General features: G+C 50.3%; 1 long non-coding RNA gene across 1 annotated transcript; it reads right to left on the reverse strand.

Annotated features, from left to right (window-relative positions):
* Positions 1-11,994: 11,994 nt before the first annotated feature.
* On the reverse strand, positions 11,995-13,989 carry LOC125947082 (uncharacterized). Its single transcript, XR_007468122.1, has 2 exons — positions 12,568-13,989; positions 11,995-12,122 (listed from the first exon to the last, which is right to left on the reverse strand). It is a non-coding gene; the product is annotated as an uncharacterized LOC125947082 (long non-coding RNA).

Consider the following 13,989-nt stretch of genomic DNA (forward strand, 5'->3'; position numbering starts at 1 on the left):
ATTTGTTCCGATGTGTTTTCGTCCTTAGGCAACCGGCTCGAGCCTCAAATAGCAAGGCACTGCCCTTTGTGTTATCGTACAGATTTTCCCTTCTAATTTCTTTCTTCTCATTCTTGTAAATCTCCATTGTCCTTTTTGTTTCCATTCTTTGCATCCAATTCACCGGTCTCTATTTCTCTCACTTTCTTTCTGATGACTCCTGGTTGTCTATTTGCAGTTTCGATTATCCTGTACTTGGTTGCCAACTTCCTTGACCTCTTCCTCCATTCTGTGTCCACGCTTTTCATGTAGAGATACTTGTGCACTTTAGCCGCCCATTTATTTTCATCCATGTTCCTGAGCCTTTCTTCAAAACTAATTTTGCTCTGTGCTTCTCTGACTTCAAAAGAGGCCCAACCCATGTCACCCTGCACTGCCTCATTTGTGGTATTACCGTGAGCTCCCAAAGCCAACCGGCCTCCTGATCTTTGGTTAACTTCCAAACCCGCCAATATATCCGATTAATGGCATAATGGCATTTGCGAATGTTAGCGCTGGCACCATTACTCCTTTCCAGATTCCACGCACCACCTCATACTTATTGTGGCCCCACAGTGCTTTGTGTTTTATTATAGCTGCCATTCCGCTTCCCCTTTATTTTCAGATTATCTTGGTGGTTGATTGAGTAATTCTTTCCTTCGTTTATGTGTACGCCGAGGTACTTATATTGCTTCACTATGGGTATTACTTGCTGTTGAATTGACCCCACGAAGTTACTCGTGTGTTCATTAAAGATCATAATTCCTGATTTCTCTGCGCTAAACTTAAGGCCTAGATTTGTCGCTGCAATCCCACAGATATTCGCAAGCAACTGTAAATATTTTTATTGTCCGCTAGTAGCACAATGTCGTCTGCGTACATCAGTCCAGGGATCTTCTTTTGCACCATTTGTCCATTACGCATGTAGGATAAATCAAAACCTAATTCGCAGTGTAGTTCCCCCAATACATCGTTTTTCTCCACCCACTTCGACAGTTCTAATTTTATGGCTTGCATTGCCATTCTATATATCACCGACGTTACTGTAACTGGCTTGTACGAGCTCGTCTTATCCTTATCTCCTTTGCCTTTGTAGATGAGATTCATCTTGCTTTCATGCCATCCAACGGGAATTTTCTTTATTCTAATCACTTGCTCTATGGCATTAGTCAGCAGTGCCGTGCTTTTTGGACCGAGGTTTTTGATTAGCTGTATTGGGATTTCATCGGGTCCTGCTGCCGTGTTGTTAGGGACATTTTCTGCTGCCTTTTTCCAATAAAAGCTTTCTATGCTAAATTTTGATCTTTCTGGCCTCTCTGCTGTTGCTGGATCTGTTGTCTGAACTGCGCTTTTTCCCGTGCCGAAGTTATCCCTAATAACGTCTGTGATGTACCGCATCGCATCATCTCCTTCGTAGATGTTACCGTCTTCATCCCTTATAGCCGTTTGCGAGTTTTTAGTTGGAGCTCCGAGTCCTTTTATATGGTTCAAGAATCTTTTTGGAGCGCTTTTGTCTCTTTTGTGAATGTTATACACCCAACGTTCACTTGCGCATTTAATTTTCTCTTGCACGAGCTCACTCGCAACCCTTTTCTTTTCTCGGTATGTATTCCATCTAAGGAGCACCTCTTCTTCTTGTAATCCCAAAGTTTTGGCTTCTCGATGAGCCCTAGATGCCTCTTTACGCTCTTCTATAGCTTGTTTTATTTCCTTGTTCCACCACTTACGTGGTTTCCTCTTGCCAATCCAACAATTGTTTTGCCGTGTCCGCCTTATTTCATGCTGCATAACGTCCACCAGTTCCTTGTATTCCCAGACTGCTGTAGGAAAAGCCTCAATTTTCTTCTCTACGTTGTTTGCGATCTCTGTTATTTGCTCGCCATTCATTTTCAAAACTCTGAGGCTATTGGTTCATGTTCTGCGCTGGTATCTCGCCCAAACTTTAATGCTAAACGTCTATGATCGCTTCCCAGGCTATTTTTTTCCATTTTCGTCTATTATCATTAGGTTTAGTTGTTCGTAGACCATTTCTGAGACTAAGGCGAAGTCGATACATGACTGCCTGTTTCCGAATTGCCACGTTACCTGTCCATGACACTTATTCTCCCTGTTAGGGTAACTACTATAAGGTTCTGTTCATCACACAGATCCAGCACTAGAGAGCCGTTGTAATCAGTATATCCGTCTAAATCGTCCATGTGTGCGTTCATATCTCCCACTAATATCACCTGGCCCGATTTACTGAACTCATTAATATCGCTTCTAATGCAATCAACCAATTCCTTATTTTTTTCTCTGCTATCACTACCTGTCCAAAGGTAAGCTACTCCCAGCCACGTCTTTTTACCTTGCCATGTGCCACTAATCCATAAATGCTCTTTACATGTCTCGTTTACCCTTTGCCACTTCAGACCTCGCCTAATTAGTACGCCTACGCCTCCGCTTTTCCCTGTCATTCTGTTGCACCCTTCCCATACAAAATTGTCAATAACAGGCGGCTGCTCCAAATCTCTTAGATGCGTTTCGGTCAAGGCGTACACGCTAATCGCTTCATCATTCAGCTGTGTTTGAATTTCCAGCCATTTTTCCTGCTTGCGACCACCCTGCATGTTAATGTAGCAAATTTTACCTTCTCTATTCCTATCCTTTCTGCGTCTTTTCCTGACTCCTGGTCGTCTAATTCTGTCCTTTACTGGTGTTTCGCTACGTTCAATACTTAATCCTGCTTCCTGATTGCCTGGGACCCGCCTAAAAAAGCTACAGCTCGCGCTGCGAATCGACGTCCGACCGGTGTTGCTACCCTTTCGCTAAAATGTATCCCGTCAACCACAAAAGCGCCTTCGCGGCCTGCTCGGTGCACTTCTCGGTTTATGTCAATGACCGTAAAATTCATTGCTTTAGCTAGAGTCCAAATTTCCCTGTTTACTGCAAGAATTGCCCTTTCAATTTCATAGCCCTGCCTTTCAACCTCTGGCACGACCGTGCACACCGCGATTTGCACTTCCTTTGAAACATTCCGCAGGTCGGTGACCCCTTTGGCTATTTGCTTTGTGATCCCTGCTCCTCGTCCGTGCAGTACATCAATCACTCCGCCCATTATCACCACTAGGTGTCTCTCCTCCATTGTGTCCCAGATGCGTTCCTTTGCCTTCACTATCACCTAATCGGCTGTCCCGGAAGCGCGCTAACCTGGACTCGTTCGCCTGCACCTACCCTCTCTGTTATCGCCGGTTCTACTCTACGCATGTTGGAATCCCCAACAAAGACTACTCGACGCTTTTCTTCCCCCTCACCGCCGAAAGCTGCCCCCGAGGTCACAATGCCCTCCCCTCCTGTCTTATCCTTGCCTTTGTTCTCTTCCGCGGCTGCGTCAGTGGTATCCCCCTCGTGACTATCACTGACGGTTCCGGGTTCGGCTGTCTCTGCACTCGCATCGGAGCCAGCTCCATTCACGGTGCTCGCCTCGATGGGTTCACCATTGCTTTGCTGAATGGTGGCCCTCAGCTGCATCTCTACGTTAACTAGCTTTCCTTCTACCTCTTCCCCCTGTTTCTGCTTACTTTTAAGTTCCTTTTCAAGCTTTCCAACCCGCTTAGCTAGCTTATCTTTCTCGAGACGGTCTAGCCACGACCCTAGCACACACATCCTACAGATAAAATCGGCACCATTCGCTTCGCGTGCAGACTTAAACCGCGTTTCTTCCAGCGCGTAGGAACGCTCGCACTCAGAACAACGCACGCGTGGGTTTCCCCGAGTACCAACCATCATCTCGTACTAACAAGGCGTGGATGTGACAAAAAGAAAAAAAAGAAAACAATTTGTTACCTACTTTTACCTAAGCGAGAAGACAAAGAAAGTGAAAAAGCATGAAAATAATTTATAAAGATTGCTTGGCTAGGCTAACCCTCCTACAAAAAACAAAACAAAGAGGAACTATAAAATAAGAAATCTTATCTCTTTGGCACGCTGCTCCTGCTGCGCTGAAACGGCACCTCAACTCGACACGTCCGCTCCCGTCTGAAGCCACGGGCATAGAGAAAGGAATTCAACAAGAGGGGACACTCCCATAGGGCCCAGCGGCCGAATTAACTGCAGCGTGCCAAGCGGTCGGTGTCGATCACTTGCATCACTGCCGGTTTCGGGCGCGCCTATTTTGAACGCAAGCTAGCACGCCAGCTGCGCCCCCCCCCCCTTTATTTTTCTTTTTTTTTTTTTTTGCTCTTCGTGCAGAATCGGTTTATTATTCAGTAAAAATGAATGCGAACGATATCGTAAAGTCCCATCGAATCTGTGCCACGTGCAATTTCACAAAGTAGACGCAAGACCTTTTGTGCAATTAGGAAATATTTATATTGCTCTATATAAAAGCTCGTTCCGCGCTTTTTGTGCGTTCATCCAACGTTGTGACACCAGCAGGTGAGGCAGTAGTTCCTGTATGAAGCTCCACCGGACGGTACCAGCTGAAAAAAAAAAGTAATTTACAAGCATGTTACATTTGCAAGCACGTAACAGCATGTTACAAGCATGAGTCATTTTGGTATTTGGACATAGGAATACTGCGAGGCGAAACGTGCGAAAGCGGTGAATGGGCGGCATTACAAACAAAAACAATTCGCTTTTACATACATGGCGTAGAAAATACCCGACTCATCCCAAACATATATGAAAACATCTGATTTCCGAGCGTTCCTCAATTTCCGGGCATTATTTTCTGCACTTTGGGAGCACAAATACACGGGCGACTTCGCGTTTCCAAAACTTGGCCTCGGGCGACGCGACGGTACGCGACATACACAGAGACGGACGCAAATGCGTGGGTGCAATGCCTTTTTTTCAGTCCTCTAGAAGACGTAATTTTCGAATTACAAGTTTCTGATATGTTCGTCGTTCGCGCGTTCTGCCGGCGCCAGCAGCACACCCCATGTTATCACTCTTGGCAATCGCCCATCGCGTTTTCAACAGGCGTGAGTACCGAAAGAAAGTATATGTTGTTGCGGAGCCACAAAAAACGTCACAGACTTGTCCCTCTAAGATTCATTACACGCCAAACTAACTTTATCACCACGGCCGAGCTGCTTATCGCTAACTGCGTCACAGTGCGCTGTGCGGCCAGCGTGCCTCAAAGGTACCCCAGAAAGTAACAAAATTACTTTTCAGCAATGTCTGGCGTCAGAGAAAGCGGCACAAAATTCTCCTAGCAAGATGCACTAGACTACACACCACGGCTGAGTTCTCGCTAACTGCGACACGGCGCCCTGTGCGGCCAGTGTGGCTCAAAAACCGAAATAAGTTACAATAGTCCCCCTAGGAAGCGTCGGAAACATGTCTCAGCACGATTCATTTACTCAAATTAACTGCGCCAGGATGGCCGAGCTGTTTTTCGCAAACTGCGTCTTAAGTCTCGGTCCCGTGCCGTAAGCCTAATTGCGTCGTAGACTGTGAAACAAGATTTCTCACCTTGCCGTAGTCCAATAGTGCAGTGGTGTCTTGTCGCAGTGCAGAAGGAACGCAAGAATACGCCGAGGGCCCAATAAACCAGGTTACATTTAAAAAAGAAAAAAAAGAAGGAGACAGACGGGTCGCCGCGCGCGCAGCCATCCTCGCTGGCTTCGGGGGAGTGTCTGGCGGAAGACGCATGTAACTGGCGCGTCATTGACCTGTGGCTAGGTAAGGCAAGGAAAATAAGTCGCAAAGCTTAAGTTCATTTCTACGCAAAACGTTTTAGTTTTCGCGGCAAAGAATGAAAAAAATAAATCAATGCCTGTTAACTTAAGTTCACTTTCTTTTTTTTTCGATGCTCGCGGCAGCTAACGTTCAGTGTCAAAAGTATAGCGTGACGTATGGTGACGTGTTTCCTGTTGCCAGTTTTTGCCGAGTGTCCCCTCTTGTTGAATTTCTTTCTCTATGCCACGGGTCCGGAGCAGCAGCGGCGCGGCGCGGCAGTTCACAGAAAAAGGTCCTCGCCGGAGCCGGCGCTTTGGACACTCTCCCATATTCTAGGTCACTCTAGCACAGCTGCTCGGCGATCAGTCATCGTTCATCACCACCACGCTGCGCGTCGTATCTGGGACGGGGGTTCCTCGGCCCCTCCCCTTTCGTTCACGGTCCGGGGCGGATCGTGACACTGGCGACGAAGGAAGCCCACGTGTCGACCCAAGCCACCGAGAGCGGTGAAACGCCGCCCCCCGTTCCTGCCGCCATGCCGCTGTACGGGAGGCTCGAGCCGTTCGAGGGTGATGGGTCCGCCTGGCCAGTCTACGAGGAACAAGTTCACATGTTTTTCCGGGCGAACGACACACCCGAGGCAAAACAGCGGGACATTTTCCTGGCCAGCTGCGGGACCCGCGTCTTCAGTCTCCTGCTCGACCTTCTCAAGCCGGCCACACCGCATGTCAAGACGCTGAGTGAGCTGCTCAAAACACTGCGGTCGCACTTCAGCCCGGCACCGTCAACGTTAATGGAGCGTTTTCGCTTCAACAACCGGAGCCGCCGCGAAGGACAGACCCTCGGCCAGTTCGTCGCTGCGTTACGAGGGTTAGCGAGTGCCTGCGCCTTCGGGGACCAGCTCGACTCGCTGCTCCGGGACCGTTTCGTCTGCGGGATAAACAACCCCACCATGCAGACACGACTCATGGAGCTTCCTGATCCCTCGCTGGACGACGTCGTGAAGGCAGCGCAGGCGATGGACGCTGCGGCCAAGGACGCCGGCGAGATTGCGCGCGCGACCGGCTCACCGTCGACGTAAGCAACGGTCAACAAGATGACGACAAGGGTATTACGTGCAGTCGCTGCGGTGGTGACCACTCCCCCTCACAGTGCCAGTTCTCCCAAGCACAATGCTTCACGTGCGGAAAAACTGGGCACCTCGCACGGGTTTGCCGAGGGGGGAGGACGAACAGCGGACAGCAGCAGCAGCCTGGATCAAGCCCAGGTTCCACACAAGCCCGTGATCAGGATAGCCGTAGCAAGCGTTCGCGACGGGGACGTGCGGCAGCAGGCGCGGGTCCTTCAGCGGCCAGGCTCCACGTTGTGGCCGAGAACCCGCCAATCTTCGACATGTGGCACACAGGCCTTGTTCCGTCGTCTGTGCCACCGTATCTGCTGACCGTTGAAGTCTGCGGGCACCCCGTTTCCATGGAGCTGGACACAGGGGCCAGCGTGTTGGTCATGGCCGGGAAACTGTTCAAGCGTACTTTCCCCGACGTGTCCGTTGAGGCTTTGGGCGTGATGCTGCGCAGCTACTCCGGACAGCTCTCCCAGGTCCAGGGGCAGGCCCAGGTCGCGTTCGCTTTGGTGACAGGGAGGCAACCCTTCCATTTTATTTAACTAAGGGGTCATCACCGACACTGCTGGGCCGAAATTGGATTCACGCACTGGGCGTTCGGTTGCCGGAGTACCAAGAGGCCGTCTTACATGTGGTCAAAGATGTCCCAAGCCTCCTGACCGATTTCAAGTCCCTGTTCCAAACGGGGGTGGGCACATTTGCTGGCTGGACGGCTAGCGTTTATGTCCCTGAGGGAGCCCGGCCTCGTTTTTTCAAGCCTCGCCCACTGCCGTTCGCCCTGAAGGACGGGTCACCCAGGAGCTGCAACGGTTACAGCGAGAGGGCATCTTGGTGCCCGTCAAGACATCTGAGTGGGCCGCTCCAATAGTTCCAGTCCTCAAGCGAGATGGCAGTGTCGGGATCTGCGGGGATTTCCAGGTTACCATCAACCCCGTCGCTACCGTCGAGAAGTATCCACTTCCCCGGATTGAAGATCTCTGGTCAGCGTTGTCCGGGGAACAGAAGTTCACAAAGCTCGACCTCAGAGACGCTTACCGACGGCTGGTGCTCCAGGATGCCTCCCGGAAGTATGTTACGATATCGACAACTTTGGGGCTCTTCCAGTACACGCGCTTACCGTTTAGCGTGGCCTCAGCCCCGGCCATTTTTCAGACGGAGATGGACAACCTCTTCAGGGGCATGAGGCACGTGGCGGTGTACTTGGACGACATCCTGGTTACTGGCACCGACGATGGGGACCACCTGCAGAACCTGCACAACGTCCTGGCACGATTGCAGGACGCCAGTCTCAAGCTCAAGCTGGAAAAGTGCGTTTTCCTGGCCCCCAGCGTTGAGTACCTGGGACACGTCATTTCCCAGGCTGGCCTGTCTCCAGCCCCCCCCCCCCCCCGCAAAGTTGATGCTGTGCTCAAGGCGCCAAAGCCCCACAACAAGAAGGAGCTTCAGAGTTACCTCGGCCTCATCAACTTCTACAGGAGTTTCCTACCGAACCTGTCGGCGCATCTACAGCCCCTCCATCTTCTACTTGGAGATGGTCAGCAATGGACCTGGAAGAAGGAGCAGGAAGTGGCATTCCAGCGCAGCAAGGAGCTAATCACCAAGGCTCCAGTGCTGATGCACTTCGATCCGGACAAGCCTGTCGTCCTAACAGTAGACGCGTCGCCGTACGGCGTGGGAGCCGTCCTGGCGCACCGGATCAAGGATGGCCAGGAACGCCCTGTGTCGTTTGCTTCCCGTCGGCTTCTTGCTGCAGAGCAACGTTACAGCCAGCTGGATAAGGAAGGCCTGGCCCTCATGTTCGGGGTCGAGCTTTCACCAGTACCTGTGGGGCACGGAATTTGAGGCGATCACGGACCACAAGCCGCTGCTGGGTCTGCTGGGGCCGGACAAGGCGGTTCCCGTGCAGGCATCGCCTCGAGTGGTACGCTGGGCCTTGAGGCTTGCTGCCTACAACTACCGGCTGGTCTACCGTCCGGGAAAAGACCTGGGACCTGCTGATGCCCTTAGCCGCCTGCCTCTGCCGGAGGTGCCAGCTGCTGCTCCAGAGCCTGCTGAACTGTTCATGCTGGAGCACGTGTACCCGGAGGTACTCTCCAGATCTGCGGTGTCGCTGGCGACCAGCCGGGATCCAGTCCTGTCCCAGGTGGTCAAGGCGGTGTCCCGAGGGGAGGAGTTGGTGCAGCAGGCTTACAGCCACAAGGCTGCCGAGCTGAGCCTGCAGCAGGGCTGCCTACTCTGGGGTTCCAGGGTGGTGATCCCACAAAGTCTCCGGTCCAAGGTCCTGCAGTTGCTGCACGCGGGTCATCCTGGTGTAGAAAAGACCAAGATGGTGGCCCGGTCCCACGTTTGGTGGCCTGGACCGGGACATCACTCACATGGCGCAGAGCTGCCAGGAGCACCAGCGGGCCTCGCGTCATGTGGAGATCACCCCCTGGCCGTTCCCATAGAGACCCTGGTCCCGCTTACATGTGGATTTGGGGGTCCCTTCAAGGGCCACTACTTCCTGGTAGTGGTGGATGCCTTTTTGAAGTGGGTGGAGGTCCTACCTGTCACCACTCCTTCAGCAGGCGCGACCATTGCGGCGCTGCGACAGGTATTCACCGCCCAGGGGTTGCCCGACGTCATCGTGTCCGACAATGGCCCCGCTTTCGCCAGCACAGAGTACCTGGCCTGGCTGACAAAGAACGGAATTCGCCGGATGATGGTTCCGCCGTACCACCTTGCTTCAAACGGTGCAGCCGAGCGGGTGGTACAGACAATCAAGGACAAACTGAAAAAGTGTAAGGCTGGAGATTTCCGGACGCAGGTTGCCCGGGCACTGTTTCAGTACTGGACCACGCCCCACGACGGCACTAGCCGTGCCCCCTGCGAGCTCCTGCTGGGTCGGATGGTAAAGACACCCTTGGACGTCCTGCAACAGTTGAAGCAGAAGCTGGCTCCTGACAGAGGTTGCCATCCCGGGCCTTTGCCGGAGCCGGGAGCTCCGGTCTTAACCAGGAATTTCCGTCCTGGTCCACCCTGGTCCGCCGGAGAGGTGCTATCTCCTGCCAGCGCCTCATCGCTGCTCGTCCGCATGCCGGACGGGAACACGTGGCACCGGCACGCCGACCATGTTCGGCCTCGCCTCGTGACCCAGCCAGCAAGCTTAGGCGCCACTTCAGAAGGCCAGCCCGCAGGGGGGCCAACTGCAACACCGGTCGCTGCCAGCGAAGCACCAGGGGCGGCAAGCGTCGCCAGTTGTGCGGCACCCGTTGAGCCACTACCAAGTTCGGCGCCATTATCAAGGTCGGTCACTGCTGACCCTCCGGACGGAGCTCAACTGGCTCAGGGAGAACCCGGCGTTGCCACACCCGGATCGTCAACACCTGTGCTCAGGCGGAGTACTCGACAGCGGAGGCCGCCGGACCGTTACTCGCCTGGTTAACACTTTTTGTTTGTGTTGTTTGCGTGGACAAACAAAATGGGTTTAAGGGGGTATGACGATCGTGTGACGTAACCCCAGCCATATCTTTAGTTGGCCTACTAGGCTTAGTGGCCCGCCGATGCTCGGTGGGCAACATTGGTTCACCGCATTGAATAAACATCGCGAGCACAGCTGCTCGGCGATCAGTCATCGTTCATCACCACCACGCTGCGCGTCGTATCTGGGATGGGGGTTCCTCGGCCCCTCTCCTTTCGTTCACGGTCCGGGGCGGATCGTGACATTGTGATTCCCAGTTGATGTTTGTTGCATTGTTCAAAAACTTGACAGTCACTTTAGCAAACGCTAAAAAGAATGAATGCGAAAGCGTGCGCGCTCACGAGAAATTCATTACATAACTTGACATTCTCATTCGAATGCGTCGTGAGTTTAAGAAATCTAATTAAATTCTGGTGTTTTATATGTTCTAAAACCACGATATGATTATGAGGCACTCCGTAGTGGGGGACTCCGGGTTAATTTTGACCACCTTTAACGTGCAATTACTTCCTATTACTTGTTCTTTCCCACCAATGGTCGTGGGTTCGAGTACCTTATTTAAGTGTGCCCTAATGAACTTTTCCCTAATGAAACCAAAGGTCATGGGTTCGAGTGCCGTACTCTATGTCAATTAAGTTGGAGTTAACTAAGGCACTCGAAACCACGACCTTTGTTGGTGGCACCATGAATTTAGGTGCCGTAACAGCGGACGTCGGATTTTTTGGCCCATGAGCCATCTACGTTTTCGCCTTAATAAATTGTTTTCAATTTGACTTGTTTTATTCTCGTCGTCTTTCGCTTTTTATAGCCTTAAAAATGGAAAGCTTTCACTGAAGTACTTCGGTATCTTCTTTTTAAAAAACGCGTATCCTGGCATTGAGTGTTCTCGAACAAACGAGTGGTTCTAAGTTCCAATATTTTCGGCGGCATCAGATACTTATGTTCCGTGACCCACCGTAAACACATAATCTTACATAGAACTGAATTCAAAAGAACTGAACCCGATTAATCTTCACAGCTGAATGGATAAGAGTCCCGCATAGCACTAGCTCGATTGAGGCATCTCTGTCGTGTGGAATCGCTCTAGTGACTGAAACGATACTCTAGTTGCACAATCGAAATAACGTTTGCTCACAATCTCGGAAACAACTCCCCTTAAACAGAATTACCTGCGTAAATTGCGTTTAACGCAGCGCGCAGGCTTCGTAACCATGATGCGACCGGGATGGATGGATGGATGAGGCGGAACCCTTTAAATCGGGCGGTGGCATACGCCATTTAGCCGTGACTATTAACATATTTTGTACTTGGTTGTGGGTGAAACTTCACCCCTGCCTTGACTTTAGCCACCAATCAGATAACCTCCGTTTGGTTATTTCTACCCGCTTAAAGTCTGTTTTGCCTTTACCCAGGTGAAAATATTGCAACTGGTGACAACTGGGACCAGTTAAAGTGGCTTATGGCAGAATTCCCAGTGGGGACCAGTTGCCAGTTGGGACCAGTTGCCAGTGGGTCCCAGTTGGGACCAGTTGCCAGTGGGTCCCAGTTGGGACCAGTTGCTAGTGGGTCCCAGTTGGGACCATTTGCCTGTTGGCCCCCAGTTGGGACCAGTTGCCTGTTGGCCCCAGTAGGGACTGGTCGGTCTGCTAGTGGTCTGCAGCTGGGTTCAGTAAAAATGTGACCCAATGGGGCCATTTTTTTTTGGCTCCAGTGCAAGAAAGACAAGCTTGGATCATCATCAAATGTTTATTTGATGCAGTCTACAAAGTGTCATTCGATGTAGCCACCTGCAATCTTGATTGAGAGCTTTTCGTTGACTTCAACCAAAGGACGTCCTTTTGAGGAAGTGGTTAAAAAAACCTGGGCACAAAAATACACATATAGAAGCAGTTAAAAACAGGGGTGCTAGTTCAACCACTAAACGTTTAACCTGGCAATATTTGCTTCCACATTAGAATAATGTGGCTCCGCAATTACCAAACTAATTTTAGGACAGTGTGATATATGCTAGCTCAAAATGTCTATCATAATAAAAAATTACGCCACATGACACGACAGGACGATTATAAAGCACACAAAATCAACATGATATGTGTGTTCCATCGAAACAGTAGGCAGATATAAGGAACTCTAGACAGAAATCTTGCACAGCGTTGTCGGAAACAGGCATGTCATTGCTGCGACGCACACAGCAATCGGCCCGACGCCACTGTACAGAAGTACTTACGTCCACCATCAGGATAAAAAAAAAAGAAGAAAACACTTCATACTGTACTACAGAAGCATAAATAAGAAGTATAATTACCTCGAAATGGTAAATCGGCGCCGGGGAAAACGCTGCACATCGATGCCTGCTGATAGATCCACAAAGCCGCGAGGAACAGGGGTAAAAGAGTTGCCTTGCGTTGTTTTGAAGTTACAACAGCAGCCACAGATAAAAACTATCCAAATGTACTACCGCACGAATGAGATTGCGCAGGCGCTAACACCACGGGTTCCTTAAAAACACATCGTTCAGTCACAAACACGCACGCACGCCTCGCGTGACGCCTCGCCTTGACATGGCAGCCGCCATGGCACACGTGCTGTGCGCAACTACGGCTGACTACGGTCGCAGTTTTATATTCTTCCCGCCCGCCGTGTTCCCTTCTCTGCGATACTGCTCTTCGATGTCAATAAATATTACGGCCTTTTATATGCGGTATCAAGTTAGCAATTTAGATTAAAAGTTTAACATTTACTTTATGCGCACTTCAACAGAAAATACGACACTGATGAAACTTCAGCCGCAAACAAATATGGTTGCTGCTATTGCACCGTCGTTCGTAAGCTGACCGGGCACCGCGATCTGCCTTGCAGATTACGACTGGTTGTTCGGTTTTCCCCCTTTTTTTTTGTGGGGAGGTATTCGCTGTACTGTAAACATTAGCGACCCAACTCAACGCCTCATCGCGACGAGGTTCAGTGAAGCGAAATTGGCAAGACCATGTAGGCGCACGTCGCTTTTGTGTATGTCGCTGAGATGGCCATTTCTAGCTTAGTGCGCTGAAACTAATGCAAACGTACGAACGCAATCTGCTGCACAATTGTACAGCAGAATTTTTAATTATTCAGTGATTAATTAGAAACACGTGCCTCTCCATGCAAGCAAGCGGTCCGCTAGTCTAATTATTTATCAATTAACTTTCACCAGCAAACAAGAGCTGCGGAATCCAGCAATACATGTTGTATCAAACCAGCAACAATCAGGATAAGGCCAATAGAACCATTAGTCTAATGGAGAAACTAGTAGACATGCAACACTGATTGTGTAAGACTTATAAGTACAATACACAGGGCCATTGTTCTTACAGGTAAATCAGTACGACTAATAGACATTTCTGTCAATTGGTCTAATACAAAACTTATACACGTCCTAATACAAAACTGTATTAGACTAATTATTACAAACTTCTATTAGAATTTTTGCTAGGGTTGCTCAAACTGCCAAACATAATTACTCAGTATAAGTATATAGACTAGCTGCTGCTGTCTTAGCAAGCACTGCATGTTACTTGCTTTCAGTTAAACTTCTGTCACCATTTCATTAGGATCCAAACTGGAACCAGTTGCTACCAGTACAACTGGTCAATGTTCCAGTTGGAATCCAACTGGAACCAGTTGATTCCAGTACAACTGGTCAAAGTTCCAGTTGGATCCCAACTGGGTCCAGTCACTCCCAGTATAA

The sequence above is a fragment of the Dermacentor silvarum genome, chromosome 7 (assembly GCF_013339745.2).
Source record: "Dermacentor silvarum isolate Dsil-2018 chromosome 7, BIME_Dsil_1.4, whole genome shotgun sequence".
Taxonomy (NCBI): domain Eukaryota; kingdom Metazoa; phylum Arthropoda; class Arachnida; order Ixodida; family Ixodidae; genus Dermacentor; species Dermacentor silvarum.